The following is a 24,172-nucleotide window of genomic DNA, read 5'->3' on the forward strand; positions in this document are numbered from 1 at the left end:
GGGTTCAAAATTGAAGTCGTCATTGCTCTTGAATAACTCTCTAGCCTGTCATAGAAGGACATAAAATTATTTCCCATGCAAATGAAAATTAAGATAAAATATTGTTCGTTAAATTTCAAATGAAAATTATTTCTGATTTTGTTAATTAAAGGGTAAGGAAAATTTTCATGATATATTGTGCTTGTCATTATTTCTATGTTTTTTCTTCTTTTTTTTCTTTTTTCTTTATTAGTCGTTTTTTTACACACCACAAAAATTAAAAAAAAATAATATTAACAATTTTTCCTTGTATCATGATAGTTCAAAAAAGAAAATGGTATCATTTTTATGCAATAGAATCCTATTGTTATGGAGCTCATGCATGCATGTACAACAATTTATTGAACTCACCTACTAAATACTCTACTTGCTTGCATTTACTACTTGCTCCACTAGCTTGGATTTGTGAATATTACTTGCATCTCTTCATTATACCTACTAATATGAAGGCATGACAATGGGAACTATGTATTAAAATTGATTCAATGTAAGTTTGAGACATACTAAATAAGTATTATTTGAATTAATCATTATGTAACACCATCCTCCCACATCTACCCAAGTAACCGGCCAACTGGGGTAAACATGTGAGAAGAGGATACTATGATTGGATTCAACCTCCTAGGTGACCTTAAGGAAATGGAATTGACGGAAACACATCATACAAAACTTCCATATCATCAACAAGACTCCTAAGAACCATCCTAACCTTTATAGTAACCAACCCCTAGGTCCCATTGAGGTTTTAGACCACTTGATCCCCGGACTCTCCCATGATATGGTCGTGACAGTGTCTAGGAGGCTCTGGATGCTCTCATGACAAGGAATGCCAACGTCCAGGTATTATTTTTCTTAGTGTTGTGACAACGTCCCCAGGATTTGAGCCACTTTTCTAGTCCCAGAGCCTAGGTCATTTCCCATAGTTGAATGACACCTTCAGAACAAAAAGACAACAAGGAAATGATGATTCAAATGCAAATACTTGAACAAGCCCTTAACTCGACCCCTACTAGCCATGACAGGCATTTCATCAAACATATCACAAATATGTAGTCTACAGGTGTAAACAACAAATTTAAGCATAATGGTCTCATACTTATCTAAAAATTTCTAAGAAGCATTATTCCCATATATCATTTGTTGCATTATCATATATTAGGTCATAGGTGCATTGTTCATTCATTTACAAGCAAAAACATAATGAGAGCCATACATAGCCACTGTCATAAAACATATACATAACTGGCATAATAGCAACATAAATACCAAGGAAATCACAACCATATGATCCACATATAAACCAGTATAATACTCATAGAAATACAAGGAGAAATAACCTCATATTAATGATGCAAAATCCAAACCCGAGATGGGACTACCACGTTCCACCCGACCATAGAATGGCTGAGCCAAATCTCTCTTCAACCATTCACCCCCATACCATATTCCAAGCATGAATGTGGGAGTCAAACCAAAAGAACCAACCAGGGAATCGCGAGGCTAAACCACCTCACCCTCATTAATAGAAACCAGGCTTTACCATAATCCATCATGAATCACTAGGCCAAGACAATAAACATGTAATAATAGGATTTACCATGACCTCCACCAAATCACTAGGCCAAACAAGCATGGAAGCCACCCGATTTCTCCACCTACACCATGAGGAATTTTCCTGCCTCCTAGTCTCTCAGACTTCACTATAATCCACACCAGATCACTAGGCCCTAAACTGAGACCCACTCTCTAGATGTTACCGCATATCACAACCCAGGATTACTAGGGCCAACAGAGAGAAATCCACCTCTTGGTTTTACTGTATATCCCACCATTCACTGGCAAGGATTCCTAGGCCCACCGAGGCAACACAAAATTCAACTTTACTGCAACCCAAAATCTAGTTTAGGGTTTACTAGGCCATGTGTTCCATCATTCAGAGATCCACCACACTCAGCTTCCAATCCATCTAGAAATCTAGCTCAACCAAAACATCATAACCCCATCACACCATGGCTATTTGGAAATGGCAAGGCTAGGCTGAAAACACTATCTCACTTGGAAAAAACCATGCCATAATAGCAAAAGAACCATGTGCAATACCATGCATGCCAAATCTAGCAAGGAAAATACGCATGAAAATCGATACCTGCAAAGAATAATGTTGTAGTTTCTTGATCCTGCTCTTTCTTACTTACTCCTTCCTTCCTCTTACCTTCTTTGCCTTTCTTGATCCAATGCTAAAGTGCTCCAAGAAAACCCTGTGTCCAAGAGAGAGAGAGAGAGAATAATGAGAGAGCTCCAAAATTAAACTGACAAAAGGTTACAAACCGATCCTCATAATACTTTTTATCAATTAGGCCTCTATTTTTTTCATTTTCCATTATTTTCCTTCATTTTTTTCTTCACATGCAACCTGTCACATTTCACCTTACTTTTCTCCTAATTTCCATTATTTTCATAAATAAATGTGCCAAAAATACCATTTTGCATTTCCAAAGCCTTAGCCATTGCCTTTTGCATTTTCCTTAGCCATAATAAACCAAATGAACACTCGCACTAGGATGTTTTTCCCAACATTCGGCTTGAAATAAGTGTCCCATCAACCGTGGTTACTATTTTTTCCTTTATTAACTTTTAATACATGGAATTTTCACCAGGGTTGTCACAGAACCCTCCCCCTTGGGGGACACCATCCTTGGTGTTCAACCACACCTATACCTCCACAAAACCATTGAAAATAAAACATGTTACCCATGGATATTTATAACATAGCTCGATGCAATATTTACAATGATCACCCTGCTGAGAAGCAAACCAACATGAAAATTATAATGACATGACACCCATACCGCTTATTGGAGCTTTATAACATATCTCATGGTGGTATTTACATCCATATACATATGTACATATACCAACACATCACCAAACATGTACCAAAACATATACCAAAGACATATACCAAAACACCATACCAAAACTTCTTTGCCTCAACCAGAAAACAATGAAGGATACATATCCCGCATTTGATCCACCATCTCCCATGTAGCTTCATTGGGCCCAAAGTGCTTCCACTGCACTTTAACCTACTCGATTTCTTGGTTCCATAGAATGAGAATTTTTTCTACAATATACACTGAGGCTCCAGCTAGAATTCTCCATCTGGTTCCACCTGCAATACAAACCAATCAATCACATGATAAGCATCTTTAACATACTTCTTAAGCAATGACACATGGAAAACATCATGCACTTTCAGTGTCGGAGGCAGTGTAAGTCGATATGCTACTGGCTCAATCCTCTCAATAATACTGAAGGGTCCACAAAATCGTGGTGCCAGCTTGGCACATGATCCAATCCGTAAGGAGCTCTTCTTTGGTTTGATGCACAAGTACACCTTTTGCCCAACTTGGAACTCCTTGAACAGCCTGTTTTGATCTGCATAGCTCTTATGCATATCATGTGTTTCCTTTAGATTCTTCTTTATAACCTGCATTTCCTATTCCATGTCCGCCAACATGTCTGGTCCAATCAACACCATGTTATTGGATCGCTCCAATTGATGGGAGTATTGTGACTCTGCCCATACAGTGCCTCAAATGAATTCATCTTCAAAGATTCTTGATACCCATTGTTGTAAGTGAATTCTACCAGTGGAAGATAACCTTCCCACTTTCGTTGTTGATGCATCACGTACATCCCTAACATGTCCTCTAATATCCTTTTGACCCTCTCAGTCTTTCCATCTGTCTATGGATGATAAGTTGTATTGAAGGCCAGCTTTGTGCCCAAACCTACAAACAAGTCCTTCCAAAACTTGGAAGTGAAGCTTTCATCCTTGTCTGACACAATCTTCTTTGGAACACCATGCAATCTGACCACGTCTCTGATGAATTCCTATGCTACATCGCTAACTGAGAATGTGGACTTCATTGGAATGAAGTGTGCAACCTTTGTCAACCTTTCCACAACAACCATAATGGAATCATGTTGCCTCACTATCCTTGGCAAACCTGTGATAAAGTCCATGGAAATGACCCCCCATTTCCATTCTGGAATGGAAATCGGCTGTAGCAGTCCACTTGGATTCTTACACTCTGTCTTCACACATTGACAATCAAAACACCTAACCACAAAACCTGCTACATCCTTCTTCATATTTGGCCAATAATAAAATTTCTTCACTGTGCTCAATGTCTTCTGGTAGCCTGAGTGACTTGAATATGATATCACCTGAAACTCCCTCAAGGTCACCTTCTTGAGCTCACTGTTATCTAGTACATATATATTGTCTCTAAATCTAACCAATCCATCCATTGTAAGACAATAGTCCACATCCTGTGCGCCTTCACCTGTACCTATACTTGTACCACTACTTGTACTAGTACATGTACCTATAATCTGCTGCAACTTGTGCATAATCTCTGTATACTTGATATCCTGCTAACTTTCTTGCAAGATCCTATCTTGTAAATCTATCCCATAGGAACTCATAGATGCCATCTAATTTACATGTATTCACATGCTAAGAGCATCTGCAACCATGATCTCCTTTCCTTTGATATACCTAATCACTAACTCAAAATCACTGATCATGGACAACCATCTAGCTTGTCGAGTGCTCAGATTCTGTTGGTTAAACAAATGCCTCAACTCAAATTGATCACTCATTGGCACATACCTCCTACCAAGAAGATAGTGCCTCCACATCTTCAATGCATGTATGATCATTGCTAACTCAAGATCATATGTTGGGTAGTTTAGTTTACGTGACTCATAGAATACCACATGTCCTTCCTACATAAGGACTCCACCAAGTCCTCTCTTGCAAGCATTTGTAAATACTAGAAACTCTTTTTCCTGATATGCAATCTATAACACTGGTGCATATGTCGAAAACTACTTAAGATGCTCAAAACTAGCCTCCCATTCCTCTGTCCATTCAAATTTTTTACCTTTCCTCTGCAATGATGTAATAAGATAAGAAATATGTGAGAATTTCCTGATAAACCTCTTGTAATAACATGCCAATCCCATAAAATATCTCACCTCATCTACATTCCTAGGAGCTACCCACTCCATGATGGCCCTTATCTTTTCTAGCTCCATTGTTATGCCCTCCTTGGAAATAACATGTCCCAAGTAGTGTACCTTAGTCTGAAAGAAACTGCACTTGTTGAGCTTAGCATACAAATTATGCTCTCTCAACAACCTCAACACTGCTACTAAATGCTCGACATGCTCTTCCTCATTTTTAGAATATACCAATATGTCATCAATGAACATAATAACAAACTTATCCAAATAAAAACACAACACACTATTCATCAAGCACGTAAAAGTAGCTAGAGCATTATTCAAACCGAATGACACTACAAAAAAATCATAATTCCCATACTTAGTCTAGAAAGATGTCTTGTAAATGTCCTCCTCTTTGAAGCATACCTGGTGGTATTCAGATCTCAGATCAATCTTCAAGAACACTGTTACTCCCTTCAATTGATCGAACAAGTCATCAATCCTTGGCAATGGATACTTATTATTGATGACCACTTTGTTCAACTGCCTGTAGTCAATGCATAATCTAGGAGTGCCATCCTTCTTCACAAACAATACCTATGCACCCCAAGCTGATACACTTGGTTTAATGTATCCCTTATCCAAAATTTCCTTCAACTGCAACTTCAACTCTACCAATTCAGGGGTGCTCATCCTGTAAGGTGCTTTTGATGTTGGAGATGCCCCTCACACCAACTCAATAGAAAATTCTACTTCCCTATGAGGTGGAAACTCCGAAATATCTTCGGGAAACACATCCTAAAACTTTTGTAGAACTGGGTACTTGCTCAAAAAATATCCATCCTCAACTTCCTTACTTTTGTCACTAGAAATGTACACTGTGAATAACACACACCCTTTTCTTCGACTACGTTTTTCCTTCATAGCTGTCACCATCCTAACTGATGTGGCTTTCTTATTTCCTTGTAAGATTCTTGGTTCCCCATTGTCATCCACACACTCTATTGCTTTGTCGTAACAATCCACCTTGGTCCTATGAAGGTACAACCAATCCATGCCCAACAACATATTGTATGATCCCAATGGTAATACATTCAAATGTACTATGGTAGGCATATCATTCAATTCAAATGCACAAGCTCTTACCCAATGATGAACTCGCTTCTTTGTACTTGTAGCCAATTGCACTAACCAAGATTTTGCATGCACTTCTTTATTCAAACCACACTTATCCACCAAGTCGGGACTAACATAACTATAATTAGATCTAGGGTCAATAAAAATAGAAATAAATTGATCACAAAGCTTACCGTCCAGCTCAATGATAGATGGTTGATGGTCTGCCGACTTGTTATCGAATGTTGCATATATACGAGGAATTCTCTGACCAACATCCTTAACAGTTTGTGCCTCCTATGCACTATATATCCGAGGCCTACCACCCTAATTCTGTGGCCAATTTCTCTTAAGGTGCTCCTTTTTGCATGTCCAACACTCCAACTGTCAAGTACCATCACCTCTATGATGTTGTTCTGATCCATGTCCCTGTCTAGCTACATTGAACTTCTTTTGTGGTGCCACATTTTATTCCTCTTCCATGTTCTGAGGCCTTGTTCTTTTTGGTTTCCATTTACCGTTACCTTTGTCTTTTCCTTTCCATCCATGTTGCGATTCATTCTTATGCTTCCACTGTGCATAACAATGCTTCAAATTTTCAATAACTTCCTCAAGTGACTGAGGTTCATCATGTTGAAGATAGCAACAAGAAATGCTAAAAATAACATTGTTATAAATAGAAGTTTCATCCAGTGTGGAACTTAACTATAATGGATGAAAAGTGAAAGTGCTAAAAATAGCTTTTCTATAAATAGCATTTCAGGATACCTTCCTATTTTAGTCAGTCCCTAAACTATAATAGGAAGTAAAATTCGAATTTGAACTTAACAACTGTTTGAAAATAAATTAATTAATTCACCATGAGTTAATTAGTTGTGAAAAATCAAACATGAAGTCTATGTGAGAACGTGCAACAATTTCTCCATTAATTGAGGAATTTATCCATCAGTTAAAAAGATAAGGATGAGTTCTAATTTGAGATGTAATTAGTTGGCTCAGTTAACTGAGTCAAATCCAGTTAGATTGATTTAAACAGTTTGTTTAAATTAATGTAAGTTCAGTTAGTTAATGCATACTTGCATATAACTATTGTTCTTCAGATAACTGAATATTCTCTCATACATAACTCATGCATGTCAGTTCAGATGAAGACCTAGTTGAGATCAGATGGAGGGATAGTGTTGCGTTGTTATTTCTTCTTGTACAGTGAGTGTGATGAGGTCAATTCACACACGTGGCTTCACTGGACCCCAAGAAAAATTGAGCAAAGAAATAGGGGCTTGGAGAACTTGACAAGGATATATACTTGTCTATTGTGTCTATGAGCTTCATTGTTTGATTACAGAGAGAGAAGGAAAGCTTTTGAGCTAATTCTTTTTGTAACTTGGACAAGATTTCCACTTGTATGATAATACAGAGTTGGGGTTTTATGCTTAGGCTTTCCCCTGGCTATATCTTCTATGTTATGTGTGATTGATTTATTTATTCTTATTAGTTATATGCATTCAATTGATCTTGCTTAATTCGATTAAGCTTCCGCATAGTTGTTTGTAGAAGTAGATCAAGTATTTTGCTTTAGTATATTGCATTATCAGGTGATCTACAGGTGGGAATTTCTACATGGTATCAGAGCAAAGGTGATCAAGGAAGAACAGTTTACAAGAAGGGAGAAGTTTGAAGTTTGTGATTCCTGATAGAAATCGAGTTCTTATCACATCTCTATTTCACCTATGGCGTTCAATGGTTTAAGACTCGAATATGCCCTTGATGGTAGTTCAAATTATATAGCTTGGAAGGTTCGCATGGAGGTAGTATTAGAGGATAACAGTCTAAAGGACTTCATTAATCAAGAAGTCCCCAAGCCGGCTAATGCTACTTAATTGGCGGAATGTAAAAAGTGTGTGGCTAGAGCAAGGAGAATCCTTCTGGAGGGAGTTCGAGATCACATAGTCTCGAGTCTCCATGGGAAGGAGACACCATTTTCAATGTGGAAAACATTGAAAGATCTATATTAGAATAACAACGATCAGAGGAAGCTGGCACTAAAAGACAAGCTTCGTAAAATCAAGTGTGAAAAGGGCGACACGATCTCTACATATTTGAACAAGCTCACCACTTGCAGGGATGAGCTTGGAAGTGTAGGGATCGCGACAACGGATGATGACATTGTGAGTCTTGCACTTCTCGGTCTTCTTAAGAGCTGGCATAGCTACTAGGACTCGGTTAATGGAAGAGAAAAACTGCCAGATTGGGAAAGACTTTGGTTATATCTAATGCAGGAGGAGATAAGAAGAATCACTAGAGATGGATCCTCATCAAAGCAAGATGATGAGGAAAATCTAGCCTTAGCGAGAGAGGTAAGGAAGGGGAAAGGGAAGGCATCCCAATCCAAATCCGGTTCTTCCCATGGTGGGAAGAAGTTTGACAAATTGAAAGTGAGATGTTTTCATTGTCATGAAGTGGGCCATTATGCTACTAATTGTCCACAAAAGAAATCCAAGAAGGGTTCCTCAAAGGGATTTTATGGTGATGCATTAGCCTCACAGTTTAAGCTTGTTTTCTCTCTTATCGCATGCATGGTTTCATCCATGATGGGATGTGTTTGGTACTTGGAAAGTGGAGCCTTTTTCCCCATGTCAGGTGACAAGAATCTCTTCAGTACCTTGGAGGAGAAAGATCTCCAGATGCAGATCGAGATTGGCGATGATGGAAAGTATTGTGTCTCAGATGAAGGTATGATTGTGTTTCAGAGGAAGCATGGAGCTCTCCTCACCCTGATTGATGTAAAGTATGTACCAGGTCTGAAGAAGAATCTTTTGTCCATTTCTTTTCTAGAAGATAAAGGCTATGCTGTAGTCTTTAGCAAAGGAAAGGTATTCATGAGGCATATCGGAACTGGATAGACAAAGCGAATAGGGATTCGAGTCAAGAATCTCTACAAGCTAGATGTAGATGATTGTGATGCTTTGAGTTCCAAAGCAGAGATAGTGTAGAGCCAAGATTTTGGCGAGCTATGGCATAGAAGACTGGACCACTTGCACCATGGAGCCCTGAAGATCTTGCAGCAGATTTCTACCAGATTACCCAAGGGAAAACTTGAGAAGATGAGTACATGCAAAGGTTGTACCTTGGGTAAGTATGTGAAATTTTCATTTCTGGATCGAGACAGTAGAGCTAGAGCAATCTTGGAGTGAGTTCACTCAGATGTATGTGGACCATTCTCTACAGCCTCCACTGCTAAACAAAGGTACTATGTTATTTTTATTGATGATTTTTCTTGTAGATGTTGGATCTACTTTATGCAAAAGAAGGATCAGACTTTATTGAGGTTTTGTGAGTTTAAAGCCTTGGCAGAGAAAGAATCAGGAAAGAAAATAAAAGCCTTGCATAGAAACAATGATGGAGAGTATGTCTCTCAACAGTTTAAGGAATTTTGTGCTTTAGAAGGAATTAAATGGGAATTGACAGCACCCCATAACCCACAGCAAAATGGGGTGGCTAAAAGGAAGAACATATCGATTGTGGGAGCAGCTCGAGCGATGTTGCATGACTAAAGCCTACCACTACACTTGTGGACTGAGGCATGCAATACAGTAGTATACTTGCAGAACAGAAGCCTACACCGTATATTGGGGATGAAGACACCTATGGAAGCCTATTTTGGGAAGTGACCTGATGTAAGTCACTTCCGAATATTTGGATCATCAGTTTACTGTCATGTGACCAAAGATGCTAGGAAGAAGCTAGACCCAACAACTGAGTTGGCAATACTTGTGGGATACACAGATACACCTCACAACTATTGGGTGTACCTACCTTCCACTTAGAGGACTATGGTACGCAGGGATCTGAAATTCAACGAGCAAAAATCCATGCAAGTGTCACCTGAGAGGGAGCTTAAGTTGCATACAGATGAGGAACCTTTTGTTCCTAAGGAGGAGGAGCCTCAGATTGATGCAGAGTAGCTGCATGCAGAGGATCTGGGAGTGGAGACATCCACTCATGCTGAGACTTCGAGAGATGGGTGGAAACGTGATGAGCCCCAAAAATGTACAATTATTTGGGCTCATTCAACCTCCTAATTTGGCTTAGTCCACCATTCTCATTTGTTTATTGCATGTTTTTGATTATTTTTATGTTAATAGAGTGAATTTGGTTAGTCATTATGCCAACAAGTCTAATGGGTGCTTTGTGTAGCCTTGTTGGTCAACTTGGAGACAAAATTGAAGGTCTTAATGAGCACTTGGCAGCCAAATTCGTGGGAGAACAAGCTAGAGGATTTGTAGGAAGGTGTCCCCCTCATTTATGGACCCTTACCTCGAATTCTCCACCATCAGCTCGGAGTTCAAAGGCCACCAAATTAATGAGCACAAGGGCAGCCAAGCAAGTCAAGTTGGACTGCTGTTAACTCCAAGTCTTGGGCAGCCAAGTCCCTAACTTTTAGGAGGACTGTTGGGTCCTCAAATTGTATAAATAAGAAGGCGTGGGGCCTCATTTTGGTTAGCTAGTGGTTGGTCATTTTTGGTAGCTAGTTGGTAGTCATTTTTGTAGCTAGTTAGTCATTTTGTTTTAGCCATTAGTTAGCTAGCTTGTAGTTCGATTTGTAGGCCATGGATTAGCTTTGCTTTCAGCTCATGTTCAAGCTCTCCTTATGGACAGTTTTGATGTACTTTTCATTTCTTGATTAATAAAGATGGATCCAGCTTTGCACCAGCTCTAAATCGCTCTTGGGAGGCTGTAGTTCTTGGGGTTGGGCCCATCTCAAGCGCCCAGTACCTCCCTTGTGTATCTTTATGTGTTTGCTGCGTTCTTGAAATAAAAATCTGCTCTTTAGATCTTGCTTTGTTATGGTAGTTGGTTTTGATGGGTAACGTAGCTTTTTATGCTTAGAATCGATTGGTAGGAGTTTGTTATGCATTTAGATCTTTTGGAATGCTCTTTCTCACGTGAAGTACATGGTTCTCTTTCCAAACAAAGCTGCTGTTCATTTATTTCATTGACAATTAGATTAAGTTAGCTAGGACTTGGTTTGTTTGCAAGAATTCATTGATTCGTTTAAATGAGCATTGTGCAGGGCATCTCTATCATCTTCATCACCTCCTCAAGTTCTATTTAACCTCTGTCTCACTCATTTACCCTCCAAATCTCTCTCATTTCCCACATAGCTCCATCTCCTTCAACTTTCGTTGGTTCCATCCTTCCAATCATCAAACCATTGCATACACTCTTTCCTCATCTGATCTTCCACTTCTACAGCCATCACCAGCCTCATTCCTACCTTACACATCTCCCCCTACCATTTCATCACTCCTCCATCACGCCAAACACTCACGGTAGGTCATCCTGTAGCCATTTGTAGACATCCTGTAGAAAACAGAGTATCATGTAGGATCCTCCACAGCCATCCTGTAGGAGGCCACTCTCTCGGTTGCTGAGCATCTGAATGCGAGGAACCTCTGTGGATGGGTGCTAAGGATCCCTAGGGACCTCTCCTAGCCTCCCTAACCTATCCCACGCTTTCCTTCCTTCTCCATCCCATCTGCACAACCAAACCCTAGTTAGCACAAGATCACCATCATTCCACACACTTAAAGGAAAAATACAAAAACATAACTTTCATGATGCAAGTAGTTTAGATCCATGCATTCTCACTTTTTAGAGGTAATGACAGCATTGGTAGAAGTTGCATTTACATTCTTTGCATTGTAGAGGTTAGACTAGTCAAATTAGGGTTTCCTAGGTTTACATGCTTTGATTTTCTTTCAGTTCATTTTTGTCAAGTAAAGTAGCTTTCCTTTGAGATTAGCTTTCGTCCATCAATTAGCAAGCTTCTTCTGAGAGCCTATAGAAGTTGGCTTGAGCCCTAGCGGACTTATGCCAGCTGACCAAGTGACAGCTGCGACAAGAGCTAGTACTTGTGCATATAGCACCGCCGCTTCCAAGTTTGTACGAACTACCGGGTTGATAAAATTAAGAGACAGGAAGCCCCAGGAGTTGTAGCATTATTGCTACAATACTGGAGCTCACCATCTTTTTGGCGCCGTTGCCGGGGAAGCGGCAGAGTATTGGTGATTGTTGCTATTCTTCTATTTTCTACTACAACCTTCTTCTAAGTAGTTTACTTCATTTCCATTATGCAATTTCATTTATGCAAAAGTAGATTAGCCTTTCTTGCTTTCCTAGATTAGCATTTCCTGCTTTCATAGATTAGCATTTCCTGCTTTCATAGATTAGCATTTCCTGCTTTCCTAGAATAGCCTTTCAATTCCGCATTTCAATTCTGCAAGCGTAGATTAGCATTTCAATTCCGCAAGCGTAGACTAGAATTTCATTCTTGCAATTTCATTTGAGCAAAATAGATTAGTCCTTTCCTGCTTTCATTTCAATTTCGCAAGATAGTCAGTTGCAGTTCAATCTATTTCATGCCTTGTAGGAGTAGAGATAAGTTAGAAAAATGATTGCACAACACCCCCACTGCTTCACACAGCCAACGTTCTTCTTCGATGGCTGTGATGAAAGAACCCCAGGGTGGACATCAAGACATATCTGAAGAACCTCTAGGGGAGAAGAAGAAGAAAACATTCCTCTGGAGCAAATGGCTACAAGCAGAAATGTTGGGAGCAGTCCCTTATCCAAAGATGAATTTGCAAATCAGATCGAAGATTTCAAGAGTGACATGAGGCAGTTTCTTACCATGCAACTGGATACCTTGCGGATCCAAAAGAAGCAAGAAGAAGCCAAGAGGGCTTTGGTCATTTTTTGTCCTAGGTGCCTTAAAAAGCATCCTAGGAACGAATGTCCAATGCACTCCCTAGAAGTGTGTTTTGTCTGTGAGGAATACCATCCTACAGATCAGTGCCCTTCCTTGCCCAGAATCAAAGCTACATATCAAAGAGCCAAGAGAGCCACTGAATCACTCTGTTATATGAACCAAAGGAGGCCACATGGACCCATACCTTACCAGCAGGAACTACAAGGGACACCCGAGACCTATTATGACCCTTACCAAGCCACCTTCATGCCTTCTTGGGGTCCCCCTGCTCATCCTTCCTGGTCTACACCTCCTCCTTGGTCATATTCTCCTTGTTCCTTCACAGATCCATATTATGCCCAACCAGTTGCTCATTCATTTCACTCTTATGCTCAGCCACAGCCTCAGTGGAATGCACCTTATCAGGAGTGGAGGCCCCAGTACAACTCTCATCCCGCTCATTTTCCTCCACCACCTGCTCATCCACAACCATCGCCTCCTCCTCCACCAAGGCAACCCAAAATGCCTACCCAACCACAATGCCATCCATCTCCATCTCAATTTCACACCTCCACTCAGCTACCCGTACCTCCATTTCCAAAACCATGCAATGGAGCAGCTCAACCCAATTGCAAATCTGAGGCACAACATGTGCAAATGATTCCTCGTGAGCTCAATGATGTTCACCAAAGCTCAGGAAAAGTAATGCAAAAAAGAGATCATCTTGAAAGCATTGAAGGACCAAAAGCAAAAGAAGATTCAAAAGAGGAGATCAAAGAACCATGGGCTGCACTTGGTGAAGAAAAGAGATCAGAATCAGAGATCGAGAAAGCTTCCTCATGGTCACCATCAAATCCTCCATGTACTCAAGAGAAAGATCAGCAAAAAGAGGAAGATCAGAAGGTCATGATAGAAGGTGACATGAAGAATGATCCAGATCAGCAAAAGAACCAAGGATATCAAAGCTATATTGAGATATGGTTTCAGAAGGTCACTAAGTTGCAGCAGTACTCTCTTCCTCAGCTATGTTTTGCACTTTCAAAGTCAGATCATTTTGTCTCTGAGATCTGGATACTTGTCCAAGCATGCATTCTGAGCCTTCACATCATTTTGTCTCTAATCTTGATGTGCACATGGCTCCATTGGAAGTATTCTTATACTTGAAAATGATTTTGTTTTTTTCAAGTAGGGTAGGGTAGAAAAAAAGAAAAAGAAAAAAAAGAGAAAAAAGAAAAAGAGAAAAAAAATGAAAAAAAGGAAAATAGAAATCTAAGGTGAAAACCTCCTTGGAGGCGCCTCAGATTGGCTCATTGATTGAAAACCTCCATGAGGCGGTCAATGGGTTGGAAAGAAAAGAAAATAAAAGAGAAAAAGATCTTTGGGTGAAAACCTCCCTTGGAGGCGCCCAAGGCAGGCAATTAGGGTGAAAACCTCCATGAGGCGCCCTAGTTGTTTTTCAAAAAAAAGAGAAAAAGAAAAAGAAAAATAAAGCTAATCTCCATTTCATGTTGCAGCAATGACATTGCAGGTTAAAGGAGGACGTTTCATGATAGGAGGAGCACTCAAATCAAAGACAAAGGAGTTTTTGTGCCTTCTACAAGAAGTTTCGTATCTTCTACAGGAAGCTTACAAAAAAGCCAAATTGATCTCCAAAGAGGACCTGAAGGCTTGGAATATGTCCATGAGGCCTACATTCATCTATGTTTCCACTCCTCACCCCTTTTCCATCATTCTTTTCATGTCATTATGCTTCTTTCCTCAAAACTGTGTTTTCTACAGGATGCTCTATATTTCTACAGGAAACATCCTGTAGAACCTTTGGACGAGCCAAATTCAATCTCAAAAATGAATCTAATGTTGGGAATCTGTTGATTAGGCCTACAAGCACTTGTGTGTCCATCCCTTGCCTTTCTCCATCATTTGTCCACCTCCTTGTGCCCCTCATTGTGCTTCTACAGGATCTTCCTGTAGAAATTGTGGGAAACTAGGCATGCATTTCAAAAAGTGGTTTTGCAAGCATGGTAGCTTCCTCAAAGGTTCAAGAGTCCTCCTGCAGTCTTCCAACTCATCCTCCATCATCTCCATGCCTGCATCACAGCAAAAATTCATTTTGTCATACCATGCAAACACATGCAAAATGCCTTGAAGCCAAAAACACATAGAGCAGAATTTGTTTTTGCCATAACTTGAGAACCATGCATCCATTTGACAAACCATTTTATGGGGGATTGTACAAGGTCGATGAAAACATGCCTGAGCAGTTTCATGCAATTCCGGTGCACGGTTTCCAAGAAATTAGCCTCCATCACCATCAGCCATTTTTGCATTTTCTCCATAACCGTGCATCCGTTTCAAAACCTGTTTCATGGGGAGATGCAAGTGGGTGATAGTAGCCTACCCAAGCAGTTTCAGCCAATTCCGATGCACGGTTTCCGAGAAATCAAGCTCTGAAATCTTCAGCCATTTTCCAATTTTCTCGAAATCCGTGCATCCATTGATCACGAATTTGCTATGGGAGATGCATCATGATGGTAGGAACATGCCCACCAAGTTTCAGCTCAATCCAGTTTGCCGTTTGGGAGAAATGGAAAAAAGAAGTTCTGGTCCTGTGAAAATTCAATGGCAGCAGGTTCAGGATGCAGATCTGAACGTGGAAATGAATTCTTGTTGCATGCATCTGGCCAGAGGACACCTGCACATGAAAAACACAATCAAAGATTAGCAGCCCAGCCACATGCAACCAGAAAAACTAAGCATGCAGCAGCAAAATCAGAGCAGGTAGCAGCCAAAAAGCTTCACAAGCAACGGTTTGACTTCAGGTACGTGACAAAACCTATTCATCTATTGCATGAATCTAGTCTAAGCATTGCATGAACGAATGGAATGGTGATTAAGCCATGAATGTAGCAAGACACCCAGTTCTCTAGCGCTCAAGGAAAAATCACGTAGCCTACGTGTATGGTCGTTCATGGAAAATTTGAAAAACACAGTTAGTGGTATATTTGTTGAACTTCAGTGCACAGGGCATCAATTAATTAACAAATAGAAGGGTTCATGATAGCACAGCAGTTCATATGCGCCAGCACATGTTTTGCCACATCACCACAAGTCACGCAGTAATTCAAGGGACGCTCGGCTGCAACTCTCACCACTCTTTGTTCAACAGCGGTCAACTGAAGCGCATGTCCACCATCCAGATCAGTTAAACAATGGTGCTCTACCTATTTCTGCCTTTCATTCTCGAGATCTCTTCAGTTCCTTAAACAATTCCCGCCTGTCGCACTGTTGATCGAATTTCCTTCAAGTCAAGAGGACTGAGTTGAATTTCTCCAATGCCATTCGCTCAGATCCATTTCAGATTTCTTATGCATTAAGAGGAGACTGATTTCATATATACCTGTCATCATTTGTAGCTGAGTTTCACGTTCAGAAAAAGGATCAAGCTTCACTCATATAGAAGCCTGAAATTTCCTTTCAGAAATCAAATATGTCCTCCAGCACTTAAACCCAAGACTGAAGATTGTTCCCTTGGGTAATTTTAAGAGGTTTAAATGTCCACATTCCACAGAGGCCGGATTGATCTCTGCACTCTCATTCACTCGGCCTAAACTTCCAGGGTTCATCTCAGTTTTTGTGCATCAAAGAACATACTGATTACATGTATTGGTGGCTGTCTTTCTGATTAGAAAAAGGGTTGTTCTGTTCTGCATCTCAGACTTATTTATGTGCCAAGGACATGCTGGTTATTTGGAATGATGGCAAATTATTATTTTATTTAAATAGGTGGTGACACCCGTGGTGACACCCGTGGCTACAGGAAAGCAGAAACAGATTTCTACAGGAAGCCAAAATTCAGCTACAGGTCTGTTTCTACAGGAAGACAGAGTATGTTTCTACAGGAAGACAGAACAGTTTCTACAGGAAAGTGAAAAGAGGGAAGCCAAAGGAGAAATCGGCCGAGATGCTAGCCAAGGACGTCACCAGGGCCATCAAAGACAAGGGGAGAGATTTGGTTGCTCAGAGGATGAGCAACACTTTCAGTAGGGGGGTGATGATGAGCCCCAAAAATGTACAATTATTTGGGCTCATTCAACCTCCTAATTTGGCTTAGTCCACCATTCTCATTTGTTTATTGAATGTTTTTGATTATTTTTATGTTAATAGAGTGAATTTGGTTAGTCATTATGCCAACAAGTCTAATGGGTGCTTTGTGTAGCCTTGTTGGTCAACTTGGAGACAAAATTGAAGGTCTTAATGAGCACTTGGCAGCCAAATTCGTGGGAGAACAAGCTAGAGGATTTGTAGGAAGGTGTCCCCCTCATTTATGGACCCTTACCTCGAATTCTCCACCATCAGCTCGGAGTTCAAAGGCCACCAAATTAATGAGCACAAGGGCAGCCAAGCAAGTCAAGTTGGACTGTTGTTAACTCCAAGTCTTGGGCAGCCAAGTCCCTAACTTTTAGGAGGACTGTTGGGTCCTCAAATTGTATAAATAAGAAGGCTTGGGGCCTCATTTTGGTTAGCTAGTGGTTGGTCATTTTTGGTAGCTAGTTGGTAGTCATTTTTGTAGCTAGTTAGTCATTTTGTTTTAGCCATTAGTTAGCTAGCTTGTAGTTCGATTTGTAGGCCATGGATTAGCTTTGCTTTCAGCTCATGTTCAAGCTCTCCTTATGGACAGTTTTGATGTACTTTTCATTTCTTGATTAATAAAGATGGATCCAGCTTTGCACCAGCTCTAAATCGCTCTTGGGAGGCTGTAGTTCTTGGGGTTGGGCCCATCTCAAGCGCCCAGTACCTCCCTTGTGTATCTTTATGTGTTTGCTGCGTTCTTGAAATAAAAATCTACTCTTTAGATCTTGCTTTGTTATGGTAGTTGGTTTTGATGGGTAACGTAGCTTTTTATGCTTAGAATCGATTGATAGGAGTTTGTTATGCATTTAGATCTTTTGGAATGCTCTTTCTCATGTGAAGTACATGGTTCTCTTTCCAAACAAAGCTGCTGTTCATTTATTTCATTGACAATTAGATTAAGTTAGCTAGGACTTGGTTTGTTTGCAAGAATTCATTGATTCGTTTAAATGAGCATTGTGCAGGGCATCTCTATCATCTTCATCACCTCCTCAAGTTCTATTTAACCTCTGTCTCACTCATTTACCCTCCAAATCTCTCTCATTTCCCACATAGCTCCATCTCCTTCAACTTTCGTTGGTTCCATCCTTCCAATCATCAAACCATTGCATACACTCTTCCCTCATCTGATCTTCCACTTCTACAGCCATCACCAGCCTCATTCCTACCTTACACATCTCCCCCTACCATTTCATCACTCCTCCATCACGCCAAACACTCACGGTAGGTCATCCTGTAGCCATTTGTAGACATCCTGTAGAAAACAGAGTATCCTGTAGGATCCTCCACAGCCATCCTGTAGGAGGCCACTCTCTCGGTTGCTGAGCATCTGAATGCGAGGAACCTCTGTGGATGGGTGCTAAGGATCCCTAGGGACCTCTCCTAGCCTCCCTAACCTGTCCCACGCTTTCCTTCCTTCTCCATCCCATCTGCACAACCAAACCCTAGTTAGCACAAGATCACCATCATTCCACACACTTAAAGGAAAAATACAAAAACATAACTTTCATGATGCAAGTAGTTTAGATCCATGCATTCTCACTTTTTAGAGGTAATGACAGCATTGGTAGAAGTTGCATTTACATTCTTTGCATTGTAGAGGTTAGACTAGTCAAATTAGGGTTTCCTAGGTTTACATGCTTTGATTTGCTTTCAGTTCATTTTTGTCAAGTAAAGTAGCTTTCCTTTGAGATTAGCTTTCGTCCATCAATTAGCAAGCTTCTTCTGAGAGCCTATAGAAGTTGGCTTGAGCCCTAGCGGACTTATGCCAGCTGACCAAGTGACAGCTGCGACAAGAGCTAGTACTTGTGCATATAGCACCGCCGCTTCCAAGTTTGTACGAACTACCGGGTTGATAAAATTAAGAGACAGGAAGCCCCAGGAGTTGTAGCATTATTGCTACAATACTGGAGCTCACCCAAATGCTCAAGGGAAGCTGACAGGTTGATGCTGGTTGTGCCGGAGAATGTGGGACAACCATCTTCTCAGCACAGATAGAGGAGGTCACCAGAGCGATACACTAGTTACATGGCCCTAGTTGGGGAGTGTGTAGATTTCGAGCCTTCTTCATTCGAGGAGGCAGTGCAACAACCAGTGTGGGTTGATGTAGTGGTGGAGGAGTATGACTCCATCAAACGGAACTGTGTTTGGGATGATGTCCCAAGACCTCAGGACAAGTCAGTGGTGAGTTCCAGATGGCTTTACAAGGTAAAGCAGGCAGCTGATGGTAGTGTTGAGAAACACAAGGCAAGGTTTGTTGCCCGAGGTTTCTCACAGGTCGAGGGGATCGACTATGATGAGAATTTTACTCCTGTAGCAAGGCATCGATTAGATCGATATTGGCACTATCAGCTCAAATGGGGTGGAAGATCCACCCGATGGATGTGAAGACAACATTCCTCAATGGGACGATTGAGGAGGAGGTGTACATTGAGCAGCCAGAAGGTTTCGAAAGCTTCGACAGTGAGTTGCATGTGTGCAGACTCAAGAGGGCTATGTATGGGCTGAAGCAAGCACCTCGTGCTTGGTACACCAGAATCGACAGCCATTTCATCGGGTTGGGCTTCACCAAGAGTGAAGCAGATGCGAACCTTTACCACATCATGGTAGAAGGTAAGCCATTGATTATTGTACTTTATGTCGATGATCTGATTTTGATAGGTGATGATCAGCTGATAAAGTCTTGCAAGGAGGACCTTGCAAGAGAGTTCGAGATGAAAGACATGGTTCTTATGCACTACTTCTTAGGCATGGAAGTGTGGTAGAGAGATGGAGAAGTTTTTGTATCTCAAGGCAAGTATGCAAATGAGATCCTCAGGCGGTTCCATATGGACAAGTGCAAACCCATGCAGACTTCTCTAGCTGGGAACTAGAGGAAGGAGGATGCTACTTCAGGTGAGGTAGTAGTTGCTACTCTTTATCGGCAGCTGGTGGGTTCACTTATGTATCTAGTGAACACACGACCCAACTTATGCTTTGTCGTGAACCAACCAAGTCAAGCTATGGTTCAGCCTACCAAGCTGTTTTGGAAGGTAGCGAAGCATGTGTTGAGATACCTCAGAGGCACATCTCAGTTTGGATTGTGGTACAGGCGGACAGAGGGAGTGAAGCTTCAGGGCTTCACAGATGCAGACCGGGCAGGGAGTCCATCAGACAGGAAGAGCACTTCTAGAGGAATCTTCAACCTTGGTTCAGCTGCAATTTCCTGGTACAGCAAGAAACAGAGATCAATTTCACTTAGCTCAGCAAAGGCTGAATACATGGCTGCTAGTCAAGCTGCATGTGAGGCCATTTGGATGCGGAAGATTCTAGTGGGATTGTTTGGTCAGAGGATGGATCCTACAGTGATCTACTGTGATAATCAGAGTTGCATCAAACTCTCTGAGAATCCAGTTTTTCATGACAGGTCCAAGCACATAGATATCTAGTATCACCATCTGCGACGCTGTGTGGTCAAGAGGATCATGTTGTTGCTGTATGTTTCGACCGAGGAACAGGATGCAGATATTTTGAAAAATCATTTTCAAAATGCAAGTTCGAGTTCCACAGAGACAGGACTGGGGTTACTAATAATCCCTTTCTTGTTGAGAGGGAGTATTGAAGATAGCAACAAGAAATGATAAAAATAGAAAATGCTAAAAATAGCACTGTTATAAATAGCAGTTTCATCCAGTGTTGAACTTAGCTACAATGGATGAAAAGTGAAAGTGTTAAAAATAACTTTTCTGTAAATAGCATTTCGGGATACCTTCCTATTTTAGTCAGTCCCTAAACTATAATAGGAAGTAAAATTCGAATTTGAACTTAACAACTGTTTGAAAATAAATAAATTAATTCACCATGAGTTAATTAGTTGTGAAAAAATAAATATGAAGTCTATTTGAGGACATGCAATAGTTTCTCCATTAATTGAGGAATTCATCCATCAGTTAAAGAGATAAGGATGAGTTCTAATTTGAGATGTAATTAGTTGGCTCAGTTAACTGAGTCAAGTCCAGTTAGATTGATTTAAACAGTTTGTTTAAATTAATGTAAGTTCAGTTAGTTAATGCATGCTTGCATATAACTGCTACTCTTCAGATAACTGAATATTCTCTCATACATAACTCATGCATGTCAGTTCAAACAGAGACCCAGTTGAGATCAGATGGAGGGAAAATGTACTATTAGTTGCTAGGATATTCCTTGGTGAATATTCCTTGCATGTAGAAGGATTTCTTTCCAAGAGAATTGCGTTGTTATTTCTTCTTGTACAGTGAGTGTGATGAGGCCAATTCACACATGTGGCTTCACTGGACCCCAAGAAAAATTGTGCAAAGAAATAGGGGCTTGGAGGACTTGATGAGGATATATAGTTGTCTATTATGTCTATGAGCTTCATTGTTTGATTACAGAGAGAGCAGGAAAGCTTTTGAGCTGATTCTTTTTGTAACTTGGACAAGATTTCCACTTGTATGATAATACAAATTTGGGGTTTTATGCTTAGGATTTCCCCTAGTTATATCTTCCATGTTATGTGTGATTGATTTCTTCTTATCAATTATATGTGTTTAATTGATCTTGCTCAATTCGATTAATCTTCCACATAATTGTTTGTAGAAGTAGATCAAGTATTTTGCTTTAGTATATTGCATTATCAAGTGATCTACAAGTGGGAATTTCTACACATCATACTCAATTCGATCTCTAAATTCTTATGGAAAACCACTGACAAATCACTGAAATTTAGCCTTCTCATCTTTATGATACACTACATACCTCCATAGCTCCAAGAACTTAGTCGTGTACTCTTCATCTGTCATTGATCCCATCTTTAGCTCATAGAATTCTTTGGCTTTACTGTCGTGGTACCTTTCTGACAAGTATTTCTTCTTGAAAAGACTCTTGAACTCACGCCAACTCAAGTCCTCCATCCTAATGTCTCTAACCTACTTCACATATTCCCACCATATGTTTGCTTTACCTCTCAAACTGAAGATAACAATTTTGGCCTTCATATTATCTGCGTACTCATGCAACTCAAATAACTTCTTCATCCCAAGTATCCAAGCCTGTGCATCTTTTGGCTTCCTCACATCTCCATCAAAAGTAGGTGACTTTGATTTCTTAAACTCATATAGCAAGTATCCCCTATCACTCCTCCTGTAAAAATGATAACGATGACGATCATAATACCTGTTAGAACCAGAACTAGAATAATACCTGTATCCATCACCTCTCATATCCGGAGTATCCAACAATCTTCCATCTCTAACTGTGTCATCTATCTCTAATCTATGATCCCCATGATACCTACTACCATATGCCCCATTAGTTTTGTCCTCCTATCCATGGCTGATCAAAAGTGGCCCATGTCGCTGCAATTCTGACCAACTTTGAAGGAGTATAGCATTAACCTCTACTAGTTTCTCTTGTGCATGCATGATTTTGTCATTGTCCACCTTACAACTCCTTATTTCTTCCTTCAAGTTTCACAATGTGTCTACCAAATTAGAAGAGTGTCCAACACCACGCTACCCATCTAATTCATAGGGAGAGTCTTTGTAATCTACTATCTTGCTAGTCATTTTGATCTCTTTCCTGCAGGGCATACTATGTTAGTTAAACCAAATAAAAAAAGCCAACGTACCTTAGTAAAATTCAGGGAGGATATCTCATCTGCAAGAACAACAAATCAGTGTTCTACATGTATAACATAATCATGACAACATATATACATATAATACATAAGCACATAACCATGTAACGATCAGTCTAACTAGAGTCCAGTCATCAATGCATGACCATATCAACTACATGTACCATGACCTTATGCATGACAACACAACCATACCAACGTACATTGACAATACACAAGAATAAACAATATGTATCAAATCATACACTCGTGACGACACATCTTACAACAACAACATCCCCATTCACATGGCAACATCACTACAGCCATGATCAACACCTTGCACATGCACAAACATATATAAAAAAAGAATGGTTAACACACATGAAATCAACATGAATGCATGACCAGCACACACACCACCCATCCAATCCGAGGGGTGAACCATGATCTGATACCACCCTATGGTATCAGATATGACCCAAAGAGAGCACAACCCACTCTAATACCACTCTGTAACACCCTTCTCCCACATCTACCCAAGTAACCGACAAAGCGAGGTAAACATGTGACAAGAAGCTACTATGATTGGATTCAACCTCCTAGGTGACCTTAAGGAAATGGAATCGATGGAAACACATCATACAAACCTTCCACATTGTTAACAGGACACCTAAGAACCATACCAACCTTTCTGGTAACTAGCCCCTAGGTCCCACTGAGGTTTTAGACCACTTCACCCATAGGCACTCCCATGATATGCACTTGACAACGTCCAGGAGGCTCTAGATGCTCTCATGACAAGGCATGCCAGTGTCTAGGGACTATTTTTCTTAGTGTCGTGCCAACGTCCTCGGGATTTGAGCCACTTTTTCAAGCCTAGAGCCCATGTCACTGCCCAGAATTGAATGACACCTTCAGAACAGAAAGACAACAAGGAAATGATGACACAAATGAAAATACTTGAACATGCCCTTAATTGTACCCCTACTAGCCATGACAGGAATTTCGTCAAATATATCACAAATATGTAATCTACAAGTGTAAACAATAGATTTAAGCATAAGGGTCTCATACTTATTTGAGAATCACTAAGAAGCATTGTTCCCTTATATAATTTGTTGCATTATCATCTATTAGTTCATAGATACATTTTTCATTCATTTACAAGTAAAAACATGATGAAAGGCATTCATAGCCATTGTCATAAAACATATACATAACCAACATAATAGCAACATAAATATCAAGGAAATCACAACCATATGATCCACATATAAACCAATTTAATACTCATAGAAATACAATGAGAAATAACCTCATATTCATGAAGCAAAATCTAAACCCAGGATGGGGCTACCATGTTCCACCAGATCATAGAATGGCTGAGCCAAATCTCTCTTCAACCATTCAACCCTGTTTCATATTCCAATCATGAATGTGAGACTCAAACCAAAAGAACCCAGGATGGGGCTACCATGTTCCACCTGATCATAGAATGG

The 24,172-nt window shown here is 40.3% G+C and overlaps 1 pseudogene; it reads right to left on the reverse strand.

The window, feature by feature from the left end:
- The window catches only part of LOC149225232 (protein disulfide isomerase-like 1-4 pseudogene), a 35,507-nt pseudogene extending 15,905 nt beyond the window's left edge, over positions 1-19,602 (reverse strand).
- Between the last annotated feature and the right edge of the window lie 4,570 nt (positions 19,603-24,172).

This window comes from Pinus tabuliformis, chromosome J (assembly GCF_031772625.1).
Source record: "Pinus tabuliformis cultivar Carrire ecotype Pingquan chromosome J, CPIR1, whole genome shotgun sequence".
Classification (NCBI taxonomy): Eukaryota; Viridiplantae; Streptophyta; class Pinopsida; order Pinales; family Pinaceae; genus Pinus; species Pinus tabuliformis.